Here is a 16549-nt window from a genome sequence, read left to right as displayed (position 1 = left end):
CTATATCACCCAACTATAGGAAATTGTTTTCTTTTTACCATTTGTGTAAGCAGACGGTAGATTGGTGGCGATTGGCATGGATTCTGGTGTCTACAGTGGGGTGAAATCCTCCCCTTGGGACTTTGGGTAAACATTTAAATTGGCCTTATTTTCCTGAAATTCAAAAATAATCTGAAGACTCACTACTTCAGAGAACATGACATCTCTACACAGTCGATTTCGCCTTAGACAAATATTCAATCTCAACTAAAATTATTCTGAATTGCATTTTAAGGCTCATGTACACAACTCTACTGCTGTCTATCCAAGCTTGTGATGTACCATTACATACATATTTATTAGAATATGGGAATGCTGATAGCTCCGTTGAAGACAATGGAACATTAGTAGGCTATGCACCTGGCATAAGTCTGCTGCTATCAACATTTCAAGGCTCTCATATACAACTTTTCACTCTCTCTTTACTCCAGCTCTCCTGTGGATGTGGAGAGTCATGCAGAGGAGTGAGCGACATAGAGACTGTGGATGAATTTAAGCAACCAGACTTCCTCATCCTCTGTCCTGACGTTTACCCTATCACAGAGCTGCGGGAGGAGGGAGTGATTGTTCTCTTTTGCTTCTCTTCATTTTTCAAAGAAAGTGGCACAATTTGGCAGAGCGATGGACATGTAAAGGCTATAGAATCTTCATCCTTGCTGCTTTTACAATTCTGCTGTTCTTTTATGTCAAGGAGAGCCAGGCACGAGCATTGGCTTTATTAACTGCAAAATGAACAGCAGAGATGAAAGCTTCCAAAACGCAGTGGGAGTTATTAAGCCTCGTATCTCCCTGAAGCATTTTTTTTAAATTAATGAACAATGTTGTACCAGCCTTCCATCCCACCACAGTGGACTGTGCCAACCTTGAAACACCAGCGTTCATAGTTCTGGGCCTCGCCTCAGGGCAATAACAACGGAGAATGCCTTTCATGGTCGGCAGACTCTGCTGAAGTGAGTTATGAGGCTATATTACTATATTCAATCATTTATGTTTAATCTTTCTTTTTCGATCTCTGAGTTCCTCTGACCACCTCGCAAGGGGAAAACCTTCTCAAAGATTCCGTCAACTGTTTACATCTCTTGCTTTCAGAGGACCCAGCCATTCTATGCAGATCCATCCCTAGACATGCCAAGTGTTAGTGAAATGTGCATTCACATCAGGAAAGGTTTCAGTTTACCTTTTGTAATTAATAGGCCCAAGTGAAGTTTCATTTACACGGGGCATAATTTGTGTCACTTCGATAATTTTGCATGATGCTTATTATATGAAATTTATGAAATTTACCAATTATGCCGCGGCACATAATTAAGTGCCGTTCATTGTAACATTTAACTATGAACGCACTTAAATAACGCTGACTGACAAAACACCAGCAACTTTTGCTTTCACCACTTTTTTTTTGTTTTATGCTCGTTTTGCTCTTTTTTTATAAGGCAAAATGTATTCCTGTATGGTGCTAAGTGATGGATTAGTATTTTGATTTATTACATGTAATTCTGCGTAATTTGCCTGAAATTCTGCATAAGTATTTGGAAAACTAATCAGGCAAATTCCGTACATCCCTAAACAAGAATTCCCTGACTGGCTAAGAGTTGGATAATGGCCTAAAGACCTTGATAGATGCAGCAGGAGAACGTCATGGTACTCTTGCTGAACAATCTCCATAGATTCAGGATAAAGGCCCCGTTGAAATACCCTTGTCTCTCTTTTGAAAACATTTGCCAAGCTCAGTTCCTGCTATGAGTGCAATTCACATGTCAACCATCAACACTGATAGCACGGTAGTAAAATTTGGAGAAAGTAAAAGTCAAGAAAAATACATAATTTATTTATCATTAAAGCAAACCAGTTTAGCTGTTAAATGTAATCTTGTCCCAACTTTTATGTCTGCGAGAAATATCAGATAACTATAATTTTTATTATAATTCTCATCTCCATCATCATCAACATGCATAATGTCCATAAATGCAAACATGCATACTGTAGACCATGCATCTTTGACATGGTTTTCCCCAACCGTGTTGCCTTCAAACCTCCTGATTTGCTGCACTCAATTTTCCTAGCTTTGGGACTCGGGGCATTGGTTACCAGTGCTAACCAGTGCTAAAGTGCATGTGCTCTCTGCTTAAAACATGGTAACATTGGCATATCCACAAGGGAATATTTAATTTACTTATAAGTCCCTAGTAAAGTGCCCTGCCTGTGCCAAGGGCCTGTCAAATGCTACTACTGGGCCTGCAGTACTGATTGTGCCACCCACTTCAGTAACCCTTCAAACATGTCTCAGGCCTGCCATTGCAGAGCCTGTGGGTGCGGTTTTAAACTGCCATGTCGACCTGGCAAGCTAACTCTCTTGCCAGGCCCAAACCTTCCTGTTTAATACATATGTCCACCCTATGGTAGGCCCTAGACAGCCCAGGGGCAGGGTGCAGTGTATTTAAAAAGTAGAAGATGTACTTTAGGTATTTTTCTTGTCCTAGTAGTGAAAAACTCTTACATTTGAAAAGCACTACTATAAAGCCTATCTCTCCCTCAGGATAACATTGAGATTACCTTATTACATTTTATAGGTGCAATTCCCAATTGGGAAGAGATGTGGTCCCTAGGTTTGGTGTCTCTGGAATTACAATTTAAAGTCACAAATTATAGTGAAGTTCCATTTTAAATTGTAATAAAAAAAATTCCACTTTTAGGAAGTTGAAATTTTCTTAATTTAACCTTCTGGTGCCTTCTGCCTGTTTCTCAATACATATCTGGGTGGGTTACAGCTGGGCTCTTGTGCATTTACTCCAGACAGCCACATACAAAGGGAGCTTAGGTGTGAACTATGGAGCTATCAACAGCCAGATGGGCCATCCTGGGCAGAATAGGAGGGAGGAGCTAGCACATACAACTGAATGGGCTATGTCCTGATCCAACACAAAGGGCTTCATGGCCCCCTGCAGTGAGTCTGGAACCAGAGCAGGAAGGACAAGGACTATGTGCACTTCAAAGGACTCTCTTTGAAGTCTCAAAGGTACCACTGAATATAAGACAAAATGTATAGGCCTGGCCCAGCACACTCTGGTCTTGCGCTTAATCCCATATTAAACCCTATGTCTTTATTTTGGTGGAGGCTCTAAAACATTCGTATGAGTATAAGAATCAGAATTCTGATCCTACCAACTCAGCACACTTCTAGACCTGTGGATACTCAGCCTGTTGTGCTGCTGAAAAACTGTCACTCTGAAAGAACTGTCACTCTGCTGGACTACTGCTCTGCTGTGCTGACCTGTTGCCTGCTGCCCTCCTTGCCTGGTAGTGAGATGGACTAGACCTGAATTTTTCCAACCTAGAACCAAAGTGACTTCAAGGGCTTGCTAGATTACCTCCTGTTCTTCTGAAGTCTCTTGGACATCAAAGACTTCTCTTCATCTTGCAAAAGCACCTCAAGTTTGATTTTTGCAAGTCTTGCCCTGCCACGTGATGCCAAATCCAACTCGGGACCTTTAGAAGTCGGTGTAAAGTGCTGTTACTGCCAGAACCAGTGCATCAACACCATTGTGCTGCTCAGAACTGGCACATCTCTATCAATACTGATGCATCAGAGCTGCTGTGAGGATCGAGGACACCACATTGCCTACTGCACAATGCATTGTCTCCATTCCCAATACTTCTCCACCCTTGCACGGCTCAGAGGTGATGCATTGCCTACATCTGTGAGATCGACAACACTGCATCTCCTCCTTTGCTCCTCGCATCTTGTTCGCCACATCAATGCAAATCAAAACCAAGGTACTGTTTTCAGCAAGCTAAAGTTGGTCCTTCTAGCCGACCCACGCTCCATCTGGCATGATCAGCCAGAGTTGTCAGATTTGATCTGGTCTAGCATGACCCGATAGCCCTGGTCGGTGCTCCATGCTTCTAAGCACTACAATTAAGTTTATTCTTTAACAAATCATATCTCAACTTCTGTTTATTGGATTTTTGTTGTTTTGGTCTTGCTATGATTATTGAATTAAGATACATTTTACTAACCTGGTGTGGTATCATTTTGTATGGTGTTTTCCTTGTTTTACTTTTGAATTGTGGCACAAACACCTTGCACATTGCCTTTTAAGTTGAGCCAGCCTGCTCAGTGCCAAGCTACCAAAGGGTGAGCACAGGTTAATTGAGGGTGCAAATCTGACTTACTCTGACTAGAATTGTGGTTCATGCTTGGACAGGGTACATACCTCTGCCAACCAGGAACCTAATTTCTAACACATAGATACATATATAACTATTTTTACAAATCTAAGGACCAGATGTATGATCCAGAGTTTTGAGACTCACAAACCATGTGTAAAACAGTGTACCTCACACTGTTTGCGATTCCCAATGGGGTTGCAAATGAGCTACCTTCTTAATATTCATGAGGTAAGTCAAAATTTGCGACCCCATTGGGAATGGCTACACTCACAGGGATGGTGGCCTGCTTGGGACAGCAGACCACCATGTCTGTAACTGCTTTTAAATAAAGCAATTGTTTTTTAAAATGCCGCCCGCTTTCCATAAAGGAAAATGGGATGCATTTCAAAAACAAAAATTAAAAGTTTTCTTTTAACTTTTTCAGAGCAGGCAGTGGTCCGTGGGACCACTGCCTGCTCCGAAAATATTTTTTGGCTACCATTCACAAAGGGGAGAGGGTCCCAATGGGTTAGCACCAATTTGAAATTGGTGCTAACGGTGATTGTTGTGTAACCGCATTCACGGTCAAAAAACAATCATACATCGCACTGCGACTCGCAGTTAGGAAGGGAACGTCCCTTCCTAACTGCAGCTCGCAAACCTTATTTGTGATTTGGTGAAGAGATTACTGAATCACAAAATTTGGTCTGTACATCGTAAGATGCTTTTTTCTCATCGCAAACGGCCCGATTACGTGAATCGGGACATTTGCAACAAGAAAAAAGCTACGTACATCTGGCCCTAAATACTACACTCTCAGGACCCGCAGGAGGAGTTGAACCCTCTCAGTTATAGCTTAGTGGGCCCTGAGAGTATGGACAGAGGGATCCAACTGGAGTCAGGAAGGCGTAGAACTGGAACATGCCCCTGCTGTTGTGGGCCTGGGTCCTTGTTCTATCGCCCCAATCAGGGAAGTACATCAAGGTATTGATTGTTCTCCCCTGGCTTTAGGCTGGTAGGGGGTCATGTTGGACTTTTGCTTATGCAGGGTCATCCCCAGTCTTTTTGCCTCCTGCCTCCTAATTTTTTCTGACCTGTTGCTGTTGGCTTTTCAACTCTGAGCACTTTACTACTGCTAACCAGTGCTAAAGTACCTATGCTCTCTGTGTAAAATGTGTACGTAATTGGTTCTCCATGATTGGCATATTTGTTTTACTGTTAAGTCCCCAGTAAAGTGCACTAGAGGTGCCCAGGGCCTGTAAATCAAATGTTACTAGTGGGCCTGCAGCACTGGTTGTGCCACCCACACACGTAACCCTGTAATCATGTCTCAGACCTGCCACTGCAGTGTCTGTAAGTGTATTTTTACACTGTAAAATCGACTTGGCAAGTGTACCCACTTGCCAGGCCTAAACCTTCCCTTTTCTTACATGTAAGGCACCCCTAAGGTAGGCCCTAGGTAGCCCCAAGGGCAGGGTGCAGTGTATGGTTAAGGTGGGACATATAGTAATGTGGTTTATATGTCCTGACAGTGAAATACTGCCAATTTCGTTTTTCACTGTTGCAAGGCCTGTCTCTCTCATAGGATAACATGGGGGCTACCTTTAAATATGATTAAAGTGTAGATTCCCCTAGAGAGTAGATGGACATGTGGAGTTTGGGGTCCCTGAACTCACAATTTAAAAATACATCTTTTAGTAAAGTTGATTTTAAGATTGTGCGTTTGCAAATGCCACTTTTAGAAAGTGAGCATTTTCTTGCTTAAACCATTCTGTGACTCTGCCTTGTTTGTGGATTCCCTGTCTGGGTCAGTTTGACAGTTGGGTTGTTTTTCACCTCTCACTAGACAGTGACACAAAGGGGGCTGGGGTGTAACCTGCATTTCATGATTAGCCATCTCTGCTAGGAGGGAGGGGTGGAGTGGTCACTCTCATCTGAAAGGACTGTGCCTGCCTCTGACAATGCCGGCTCCAACCCCCTGCTGTGTGTCTGATGCCTTGCCTGGGCAAGGCAGGATTCCACAAGTAGGTGTGAGTCCCCTTTGTAGAAAGGTGACTTCAAAGACTAAAATAGCTATAAGAAGGGCACCCAAATCTACAGACTTTAGAAACACTTCTGGAACCAAGAGGAACCTCTGCCTGGAGAAGAGCTGATAGCTGAGGAAGAAGTGCTGCCCTGCCTGTGACTGTGCTTTGTGGAGCTTTCCTGCAGTGCTGCTTCTGCCAGAGTAAGAGGGCAAAGACTGGACTTTGTGTGCCTTCCATCTTGTGAAGAAATCTCCAAGGGCTTGAGTTAGAGCTTGCCTCCTGTTGTTTGAAGTCTCAGGGACAGCAAAGACTTTTCTCTGCCAGCACCTGGAGTCTCTGGAGAGACTCCTGCTCTGACAAGTAGTGCCCTAGCCAGTCCCTGGGCCCTTGAAAGGAAAGCTGGTGGAATCCAAGGAAATCGACTTCGGACGACTTCGGACCGACGCCGCTGCTGAATCCGGTAACGCCGCCTGCACCTGACGCCGTGAGCTTCGCTGGAACGCGGCGCTCTCAGCAGGCCCGACACTGCAGCAGCCCCGCTGAAGTCCACGACTCTGTGGAAGTCGCCGCACCACGTCGTGACCGACGCTGCTCGAAGTGCACGGATTCAACGTTTCGCACAGACGCCGCGATTCCCGACTTCACGCATCGGCGTGCTTTCACCCTTCACCAAAGGTACTGTACTTGGGGGTCTACACGACTCCGTGTCTGGCGCCGCTGGTGTCGGCTTGTTGGGAATGACTCCGGCACGACGCCGTGTTAACATCTCATCGAAGCATTTTTGTTTCTAAGCGCTATTTATGAGTTTAATCTTTAAAAATTCATAACTTGACTTGTGTATGTCGGATCTTTGTCGTTTTGGTCTTGTTTTGTTTAGATAAATATTTCTATTTTTCTAAACTGGTGTTGTGTCATTTTGTAGTGTTTTCATTAAGTTACTGTGTGTGTTGGTACAAATACTTTACACCTAGCACTCTGAGGTTAAGCCTACTGCTCTGCCAAGCTACCAAGGGGGTAAGCAGGGGTTAGCTGAGGGTGATTCTCTTTTACCCTGACTAGAGTGAGGGTCCTTGCTTGAACAGGGGGTAACCTGACTGTCAACCAAGGACCCAATTTCTAACAGTTAGGATGTGCGGTGAGGGAGAGGTACAACCACGTGGGTACCTCCCCCCCTCCCCGTACCCTCCAAAATAACCAAAATAATCAAAATATCCCCAAAAAACTAAATAAACAAAACAGGACATGAAGGAGAGGGGATGACGGAGTGAGGTACACGGGAGGCAGGTAAAGTGATGGGGGAGGTGGAGGCGGACTTCAGCAGGAGTGCCCTTGGGGGCCAAGGGATAAACACAAACCCCCCTCCACCTCCAAAACAACAGAATTAAAAGCTGCAAACACGGTGAAGGGTACCTCCTGTAGCAGGGGTGGGATGCTAGGTCTCCCTGCTGGTTTGTTGGAGCACGATGGGGAGTCACGGAAGTGGCCGGTGTAGCCACAGGTGCAGCTTGTGGCCCCAAGGTGTCTCCCACTACTCAGAAGGAGGTTCTTAAGTACTGGGACCTAGCTCCTGCCAGCAATGCGGCATTCTCCCCGAGACCTACAGAGTAAGGGCCGCTCATCACTAAAATCTCTTAGGTCAGCGCGGAGTATAAGAAGTAAGCGTCCTGTACCCTCGGATAAGATGGCAAACATTGAGTTAAGCATGAGTACAAGCGGGCCTCAACAGATGTCGGTCAATGGCTCTAGATCTCTCCTGGTCTTGGTACCTAGTTCAGTCGACCCAGCTCAGTCAAACCCCTGTGATAATGCTGCATTAGAAAAGGGGTCCATCGGGACAGCAGGCAAAGAGCAAGGGATGCAAGATAATCCTGATAACTTCAATTTAAGTAATCAGCTAAAACCAGGAGCAAGCAGAGTATTGGACAGAGGCGATCTCCAGGAGGGTGGCAGTGGCCTTAAGTGGCTATACCTGCTATTTGGCGGTGGGGTTGGCAGGGGACCAAAGGAGACCTTTATGGGTCCCCAGCCCTCCAGCCATACTTCAGTCCCCACAGAAGATAACCTCTCTCCTTTCATCCAGCACGGCTCAGATGTACGCACCTTTAGGGAGGCAAGCACCACTAGCCCCTCCATGAGCTCCCAGAGCCACGCGGAAACCAGGACCAGTCAGCAGGGGCAGGAGAGGCAACAGGCAGATTCACAGCCACAGGAAGAGCAAGTTGAAGGAGGAGGCTGCACTCATTCGGGACCCCTGCTTCTTCAAATATTAAATGAGCTTAAGTCCTTGAAAGTTTCACAAACTGAAGCAAATGACAAAACAGAGGCACAGCTAAACTTGATAAGTGCTTACATCCAGCAACTTAACTCCTGTATCATGGAGGTAGAACAGCGAGTCTCAGATTTGGAAGATGGTCGAGTGCACCTGGCGCCAGCAATCTCCAAATGTCAAGCGTATCTGCTGGAATTGCAGATCTGGATGGATGATGCGGAGAACCGTTCACGTAGATCTAACTTAAGATCCGCGGGGGTGCCGAAAGGGTGCAAGAATTGGTAGACTATCATAGAATTGATTACAGACCTTTTTAAACAACATGTACTCCCGGAATTGGCAGACAGCCAACAGGATATCTCCATTATGCAAGCTCATCAAGTACCGGCAGTGCAACCACTTAATGCCAAATACCCTCAAACAATATTGGTGAACTTTGGTGATTTTCATGTCAAAGAACGCATTTTACAGCAGGAGATTAAGTGCAAAGTACACCAGATCCCTGGTGATTACACCTTTAAAAAAAAATCATACGTCAGCTGCCGCTGCACAAAGGACGAGAGAAATGAAGGAAATGATTCCGGCATTTCATAAAGCAGGTGCTTAGGCTGGGCTCGTCCAGCAATCAAAACTAAAAAAAATTTTTAAGGGCCGGTCAAATATAGTCCATATATATAGTGGATGCGTCTAAAACTTTTTGTACTCTATACCTCATGGTGAGGCGATAGGTTGAGGAGGATAGCACTTAGTGGGAGGAGTTCCACTGAAGTTTTTGGTAAAGTTTGCCATATTACACAGATCACAGCACAGTTAGTCACTATATGTTGTGTATACCCTCTGCTGCTTTCGGTGACCAGGTGCCATGTCAGGGCACCCAAGTAGGAGAAAGAGGGGTGGGATGGGTGGAGGTCCCGGATCACCCAGACGGGAGGGCACCAGGTGTTGGCCACGTAACGGGGGTTGTGGGCAGAAGAGGGATGGAGGAGTGAGGTGGGAAACGGGAAGGAGACTCCAAATCAGAAAAAGAATATCCAGTTTGGGAGACATGGATGTAGTATGAGAGTTGTGCAAGATGGAACACATGATATCACGGGCGCAGGGCTCGGTTGTCGCAACAGATGGCTATTAAGGGAGTTATAGAGTTTATAAAACAGGGCATACCAAAGGGTGTGTTCAATCGGTGGGTCATTTGTTCAAATGCTAAAATGATCCAATGGCAGGGTTAAACGCCTCCTTGAAAATTGTTTCTTGGAATGTTAATGGGCTAAACAATAGGAGAAAAAAGGGTGCAATGGAAGAATGGGTCAATGCATTGAATACTTCCGTAATCTTATTACAGGAAACCAATATTCTGGCCAGTAAAATCGGGCACTTCACTATGTTTTAAAATTGGGTCAACTATAAGGGTGTTGCGGCTGCCCAAGCCGTTCATCCGGGCACAGTGGTCTTTCTAGCTAAAAGACTGGAGGCTCGAGTCCTCGATTTTGAGAATGACAAAAACAGGCACTGGTGCTGGGAGAGCTGCAAAATATTAATGGAGAAGCTTACTTTTGTGAGCTTGTACACCCCCCTAGTAGATGATCCCAGGCCATATGAGGACCTCTTTCAATCCATTCTACACCTTACAGGTAAAATTGTTATTGGTGGTGATTTAAATTTTCTCCAAGACCCGTATATTGACTCCTCAGTGAAAGGGAGAAAGCAACATAAACCTACATTGGCGAAGGTGTTTAAGGACTATGAAAGAATATTGGCATTAGGCGACCAATAGAGGATATCAGCACCAAACAAAAGAGAATACACATGTTTTTCTGGTTGTTTTAAAAGTGTGTCTCACATTGATTTCTTTCTGGGGTCCAAAACGCTTCACTTTCAGAATCAGCGAGAACTGCACTCCAGCCTTTCAGATCATGCAATCCCTATCCTAGATATATTATTATCTTTAGACCGGGGTTTGATGCAATCTAAAAGGTGGATTTTTATTCAGCAGCTGCTCCTAGAGAAAGGCTGGGTACAGGTTTGCAGGCTCGAAATTAAGGACCATCTAAATAGAAATAGAGACTCAGCTACTCTCAGTACGGTCTGGGATTCTTTAAAAGCCTATATTAGAGGCATTATAATTTCAAAGGAGGCAGCAGACAGGCGATGTCTTAATCTACAAAAAAAGGGTGATGGAAGACACAGTTCAGTGTAGGTTGGACAATTATCTTTGGTCCCCAATGGAAAGCAATAAGAAAGCATTGGATTTGGCTAAACAGTCACTGTCGGATAGATATACGGATAAAGCGGAAAGTGTTCCAGTCCCACAAGCAAAAAGTTTATGAGGAGAGTAACTTCTCGGGCAGATTCCTGGCCTGGCAAACACGCAATCAAGCAGCTCGTAATACGATCCATGTGTTAAAATGCCCGATTACGGTAGAAAGATTCACCGAGGTTAGCGTAGTGGGGGATGTGATGTTGAAACACTACAGGCAAATTTATTCCCAAATCCAGACCATTGACTGTACGGCCATGGGGGATTTCTTTTGAGAAATTAAGTATTCCCTCATTATCAAGGGAAGAGGGTGCCACCCTCTCCCAACCTTTCACTCAGCCAGAATTATTAGAAGTGGTGAAAAATTTACAGAATGGAAAAGTCTGTGGTCACAACGGACTTCCAGCAGAATTCTTTAAAGAATTCATCGATGTCGTAACAGGTGGCTTTCTGGGGCTTATTAATATTATGCTAGATGGGGGAACGATCCCTAACTCCTGGCGCCTGGGAATGTAGTCAGCTTTCCTAAAAAAGATAAAGAGGATCCAAATTCGTACTGCCCAATTACATAACTAAACACTGATTATAAAATCACCAAGAAACTCTTGGCTAATCGATTTAATACGATTGTGTCTACTTTAGTGCACTCATACCTAAACGGGTTTATAGCAGTGCGGCAACTTGCAACCAACACACATTTTTTGGTTGAGGCGCTTGATTACTTTACTATTAATAAAATCTCCGCTGTCATTCATCTATTAGAGTTGGAAAAAGCCTTTGATTTAGTGGTTTGGGATACATTGTCTGAGATTCTACAAAGATTCAGGATCCCCCCAGGTCACAGGGCTGATACAAAGGATGTATCAAACTACTGAAGCTAACATTATAGTCAAATCAGTTAATGTAGGCAATTTACCGGTACTGCGAGTTACCCGGCTGGGGTGCCCCGTTTCACCTCTCCTATCTGCCCTATTCATTGAACCTTTAGCCATTGCAATCACACTGAATAAAGGTATTTATCCTCCACTAAAATTGAAGGGTAAGATTAAACTGTATACTGACATCATTATTATGTTTCTAGATGATAATCAGAGCTCTCTGGAAGTGGCCGTTAAAATATTTGCCCAATTTGAACGTATTGGGGGCTACAAGGTGAATAGGAGTAAAACTGAAATTATTATACTTTATGGATGCGCGCCTAATAAATTACTTGTCGAATTGGTTCCATGTGCAAATCCAAGACCTAAGAGATATCTTGGGATTAGATTCTCGGTGAATATCCGAGACCTCTGTGATCTCAACTATGCCCCTTTGCTATCTAAAGTAAAAGCATTATTAGCACGGTGAGGGACACTTCCGCTGTCCATCATAGGAAGGGTTGCGTTGATTAAAATGTCAATCTTGCCACTGTTCGTATTCCTGTTCTCAGCCATTGCTTCTGTTTTAACGTTCAAGAAAGTTGGCTCAATATTTACCTCATTTATCAGGCATAATAAATCTGCACGTATCCGATTGAGTACGTTATCAGAAGATCGAGAGATGGAAGGCCTAGCTCAGCCCAATATGAGTGATTATCATTTTGGGACTTTCTCTCAATACATGTCAAATTTTGAAGCCGCATCTTGCCCCTTTTCACAGGCTTTTCGTGAATTAATTTGTAGGGAACACAGGATAGTAGACCCCGCACTACTGGTGAAATCCCAAAAAAAGGTACGATACAAGACTCTTGGGTGGTTCCTCAAAAAAAGGTCTGATTTTTATCAAAGATACACAATCCCATATGTGAACTATTTTACCCCTCTTTCTCAGTTCTTAATGAGGTCTGGGGCCCAGCTTAATCCAGAGACAGTCAGGAAGTGGGATAACGCAGGTTTCAGGAAAATTGGGGACTTCCTGGTTGGTAATATATGGGCAACATATTTGAATATAGGGGCCACAGTGCTGAACCATTTTTTGCTGCTGAGGTCCTATGGGCACTTGCTACATAGTTTTCAGTATTTAGACATATATCAGATTCTAGATACCCTAGAGATAGTGGAAGAATTGATAGGTCCTGGGGAGAACAGGAGCATGGGGGAATGGTGAAGTTTACTCAGGGATCGTAATAGATCTAAACTCTAGGTTAAAGCCGTTAGGAAATGGGAGAAGGATTAACATTTTATACTATCCAAAGACAGCTGGGAGATAGTGAATCTGTTAAATTTTGAGGCACTAAAAGGAGCTAACTGGCATTGAATGCTATATGTTGCTAATGGCCACCTAGTTCACTGTTTCCGTTGTCAAACGGATGGTACAGTTAACTGGACGCACGTGATTGGCACTTGCCAATTTGTCCAAGAATTTTGGGGGAAGATCGTCAGGTTTTTTTAATACGAATTTACAGATCAAAATAGTCCCTAGCATCTGGCTTCTGATCTTGGGCTATGACCCAGAGTTACAACTTCCCCCTAGATGGGTAAAACTAGTTTTTATTGCCACAGTGGCTGCACAGTCTCTTTTACTGAAAAATTGGTACTCAACGCAGATTCCAGCTGCGGAAGAATGGTGAAACAAAATGGCTCTGGTGAGTATGCAGGAGTAGAAGTACATGAGAACTGGTGGGCTTAAGAAGTTTGGTCAAACTTGGGGTAGCTTCTTTAAGACACAGGATACAAAGGACGTGTAGGTAAATTGAGATGAGCCACTGAAGTCTAAGATGTGGACACAGAGCTGGTAGGGATGTTGGCGAACTCGAAGTAACTGCTTCATGCATCAGTAGTATAAGTAAGTTACTGTGAAAACTTGTGTTTTGAGTGGAATATGTTGTATTAGGTTGGATGTCTCAATAAAATAAAAAATTAAAAATAATTTTTTTAAAAGATCACCCTTCTTTCTGCCCAATACATTTTTGTTCTATCAGTTGGCACATTCCAGCAGATCAGTAACTAATTCTTGCTTTGCAGCCGGAAAATCAGATTCGTCACTAATGGAGAATGTGCTTTTTGTACAGCAGCAAACAAACTGTTAAACTCTCTCCCTTTAAGGTTGTGGGCAGTAAAAATCTAATCTATTTTAGATGCCATTCGAAGACCTGGACTTTGATTATTAATATGTCTTCCAGCCTTTTAACTCAGTCACTATTATGCTGTATCTTTCTAAAGCACCAATAAACATACAAGCGGTCATCAAATAAGTTATAATAGAAGCTAATGCTTCAACTGTCCTAGCGGAGCAAATCAGTGATTTTTGCCCCCTACCTGCCTCCTCAGAAGAGAAGAAATGTCATCTGGAAACCAGGAGTTTAATTCCTTTGAGAAAGAAAAAGAAACAGTATGATGGACTTGGTATCTTGGCACAACGCAAGTCTGTCATTAAACTTTTCCCACCCAAAAGGTGTTATCCCCAATCTGCACCACTGGGATATTTGTAATTCACCTTGAATACTAGGGATCATTAATTTAAAAGAAAAAACTAATAACAGATTTGGAGTCCAGTGTTCCTGTGCAAGGCTTGCCCCTGCCCTGCACTTTTCATCTGCATTTCAGCTCCCATCTTGAAGCTTGTCCGGCCTGCTAACAGCCCAGTTGCCCCAAACAAGGGAACTATAATTCTCCTTGGACTAAAAAAAATGGGATATAGATTTCTTGGCAGTAAGAATTCCTCCCTCTGACCTAAATTTAACGTCACTTGAGGGAGCAGATCTTAGGTGAGAGCCCACAACTTGCTCTTTTCAGAGACCTAAAATGCCTTCAGGACACAAGGGTTAATTGTTTCCCTAAATAGCTGGGGTTTCTCGCAATTTCCCATCATCAGCATGTCATCTTACCTAAGGGTACAGTTAATGTAGTTTCGTTCATAAACTGCACCTTAGGGGAGCCACACACCAGAAGTTATAATTTGTTTCTGTTTACTGGGAAATTTACAGGAACAGTTCACCTTGCCTAATGCCTTGCTTTTCTATTACCCCCCTCACCAGCTAGCCCTAACATTACTCCCACAATCTGACCACATGGGCAAAAGATTACATCATAATGGAAAGGAAGAGACACAACTGCACCCCTGTGTAGAGAAATGTTTGATGCACTGTTTTCCTTGCATTTTGACAAGTGTTATTTCTGGAGTTTGTAGGTCCTGTGAGCCCAACATCAGCTAGCACCCAGGTAAACCTCCCAGCCTCAGGCATGTTTTATAAACAGACCTGTAGAAAAAGAGGAAGGTGTGACCTGTGTATACTGTGTTTTCTCACCACAAATGTTCTGCAAATGTCACAAAGTACCAAAATAACCGAAGCCAACAGGGCTTGCTGTAGTGGTTGTGATCAGGGTCAACTAGCACTTGGTGAACCCTACCAATGACATACTTATCTGAAGACTAGAAACACAGGTATCTGCAAGAAAGAGTGACCTGCATGGATCCCATTATTTTTTTTTCACTCAGATTGCTCTGCAGACTTCAACCTATTGTTCAATAACCTAATTCCCACACATTTACCAAGGTAGATGGCTGCTCCCAATCAACCCAGATGTTTTCTGACAAATAGAGACCAAGTGAAATCCAGGACAGTGTAACTTAAATGGATTACACTACACTTCTTTACACAGAATTTCTTACAACTACAGATGTCTCCCAGTTCCCTTAACTAAAGTTGCTAATTCCAGGGACACCTGGACCCCAGGAAACATTTCTGAACCTAGAACTATTTCTAAAATAGAGACACAGCAACATTTAGGATGGCGTGAGTTAAATGCACCCTTCCACCTATTCTTATGCAGAATCCACAGAAAATATAAATCTTTGTGCAAAAAAATGTTTTCCTCAAATGATTGGAATGGAAAATCCGGAATTTATATGAAACCACATAACTAATGTCATTCAGCGTTCAACTTCCCTTTCTAATAAATGATTCTTAATGGAGTCCAAACTGCCATGTTGGATGGTAGCAATATTTTGCCTCAGGGTCAGCTTGTCTTAGGGTACATTCCCAACCATCTTTATTTTCTTTTTTGGGTGGCCAATGGTTTCCTGATTTTCCAGAGATATTAAGAATTCTAGGTGCACTTCTGGGTTCCACATCTCTTTTCCACACAAATTGCAAATAGGTGAAAATCATTAACATATTGATGAAAATTAGAAAAGTGCCAAATAAGTGTTAAAACATATTTTGCCTTTCTGTCTGTTTCAGAAAACAGGGAAGGTGAAAGTAGGCCTACTGCTGCTGATGCCATTTTTAGAAAAATAAGACCCACACATCAGATTCTTTCAAATAGCATATTTTGGAACATTTAGGCTGATTTTCAACCTCTTCAAAAAAGAAACCTGAACGCAGGTTTTTCTGTTCAATCCCAACAGTGTGAGAAAAAAAGATACAAATTTGACTTCTATATTGTACTGCAAAAATGTTTTGAAGATCTGAAAATGAACACTCCAAATATCAAAAATGCCATAGCACCATGGGGAAAGATGATTGAGGGGTGTTTAGCATGTACAAGTTCTTAGCTGCTCTGATTTTGTGCTAGGGCCGTGGTTAAGATGGCTACTGTCATAGTTAGAGCTTTTCTTGCCGCTGGGGCCTCTTTACTTCTAGGTGTTTTCAAAAATGAATCTGGTGAGAGTTCCAAAACAGTGGATATAGTGTGCCAGATATTTCAGTGAAGAATTTTGGATGGCAGCTAATGCTGAGAGCAGTTGATGAACACATGAGACTGCTTGCACTCTATTACAGAATGCATTTATTTTTTTGCTTTGCGATCTTCATTCAATTTTCTTGTATTTTCAAATGAAAACTTTCCTTGAAAGTGAATTTCGAATACAATATCAAGATTCCCCAATATG

General features: G+C 43.2%; 1 protein-coding gene across 8 annotated transcripts in view; it reads left to right on the top strand.

Moving 5' to 3' along the window:
- The window catches only part of NEBL (nebulette), a 743048-nt gene that overhangs the window by 603581 nt on the left and 122918 nt on the right, over positions 1–16549 (top strand). The window lies entirely within an intron of this gene.

Source organism: Pleurodeles waltl, chromosome 10 (genome assembly GCF_031143425.1).
Source record: "Pleurodeles waltl isolate 20211129_DDA chromosome 10, aPleWal1.hap1.20221129, whole genome shotgun sequence".
Lineage (NCBI taxonomy): Eukaryota > Metazoa > Chordata > Amphibia > Caudata > Salamandridae > Pleurodeles > Pleurodeles waltl.
Note: the sequence above shows the minus strand (reverse complement) of the source record. Positions and strands in the feature narration are given on the sequence as shown.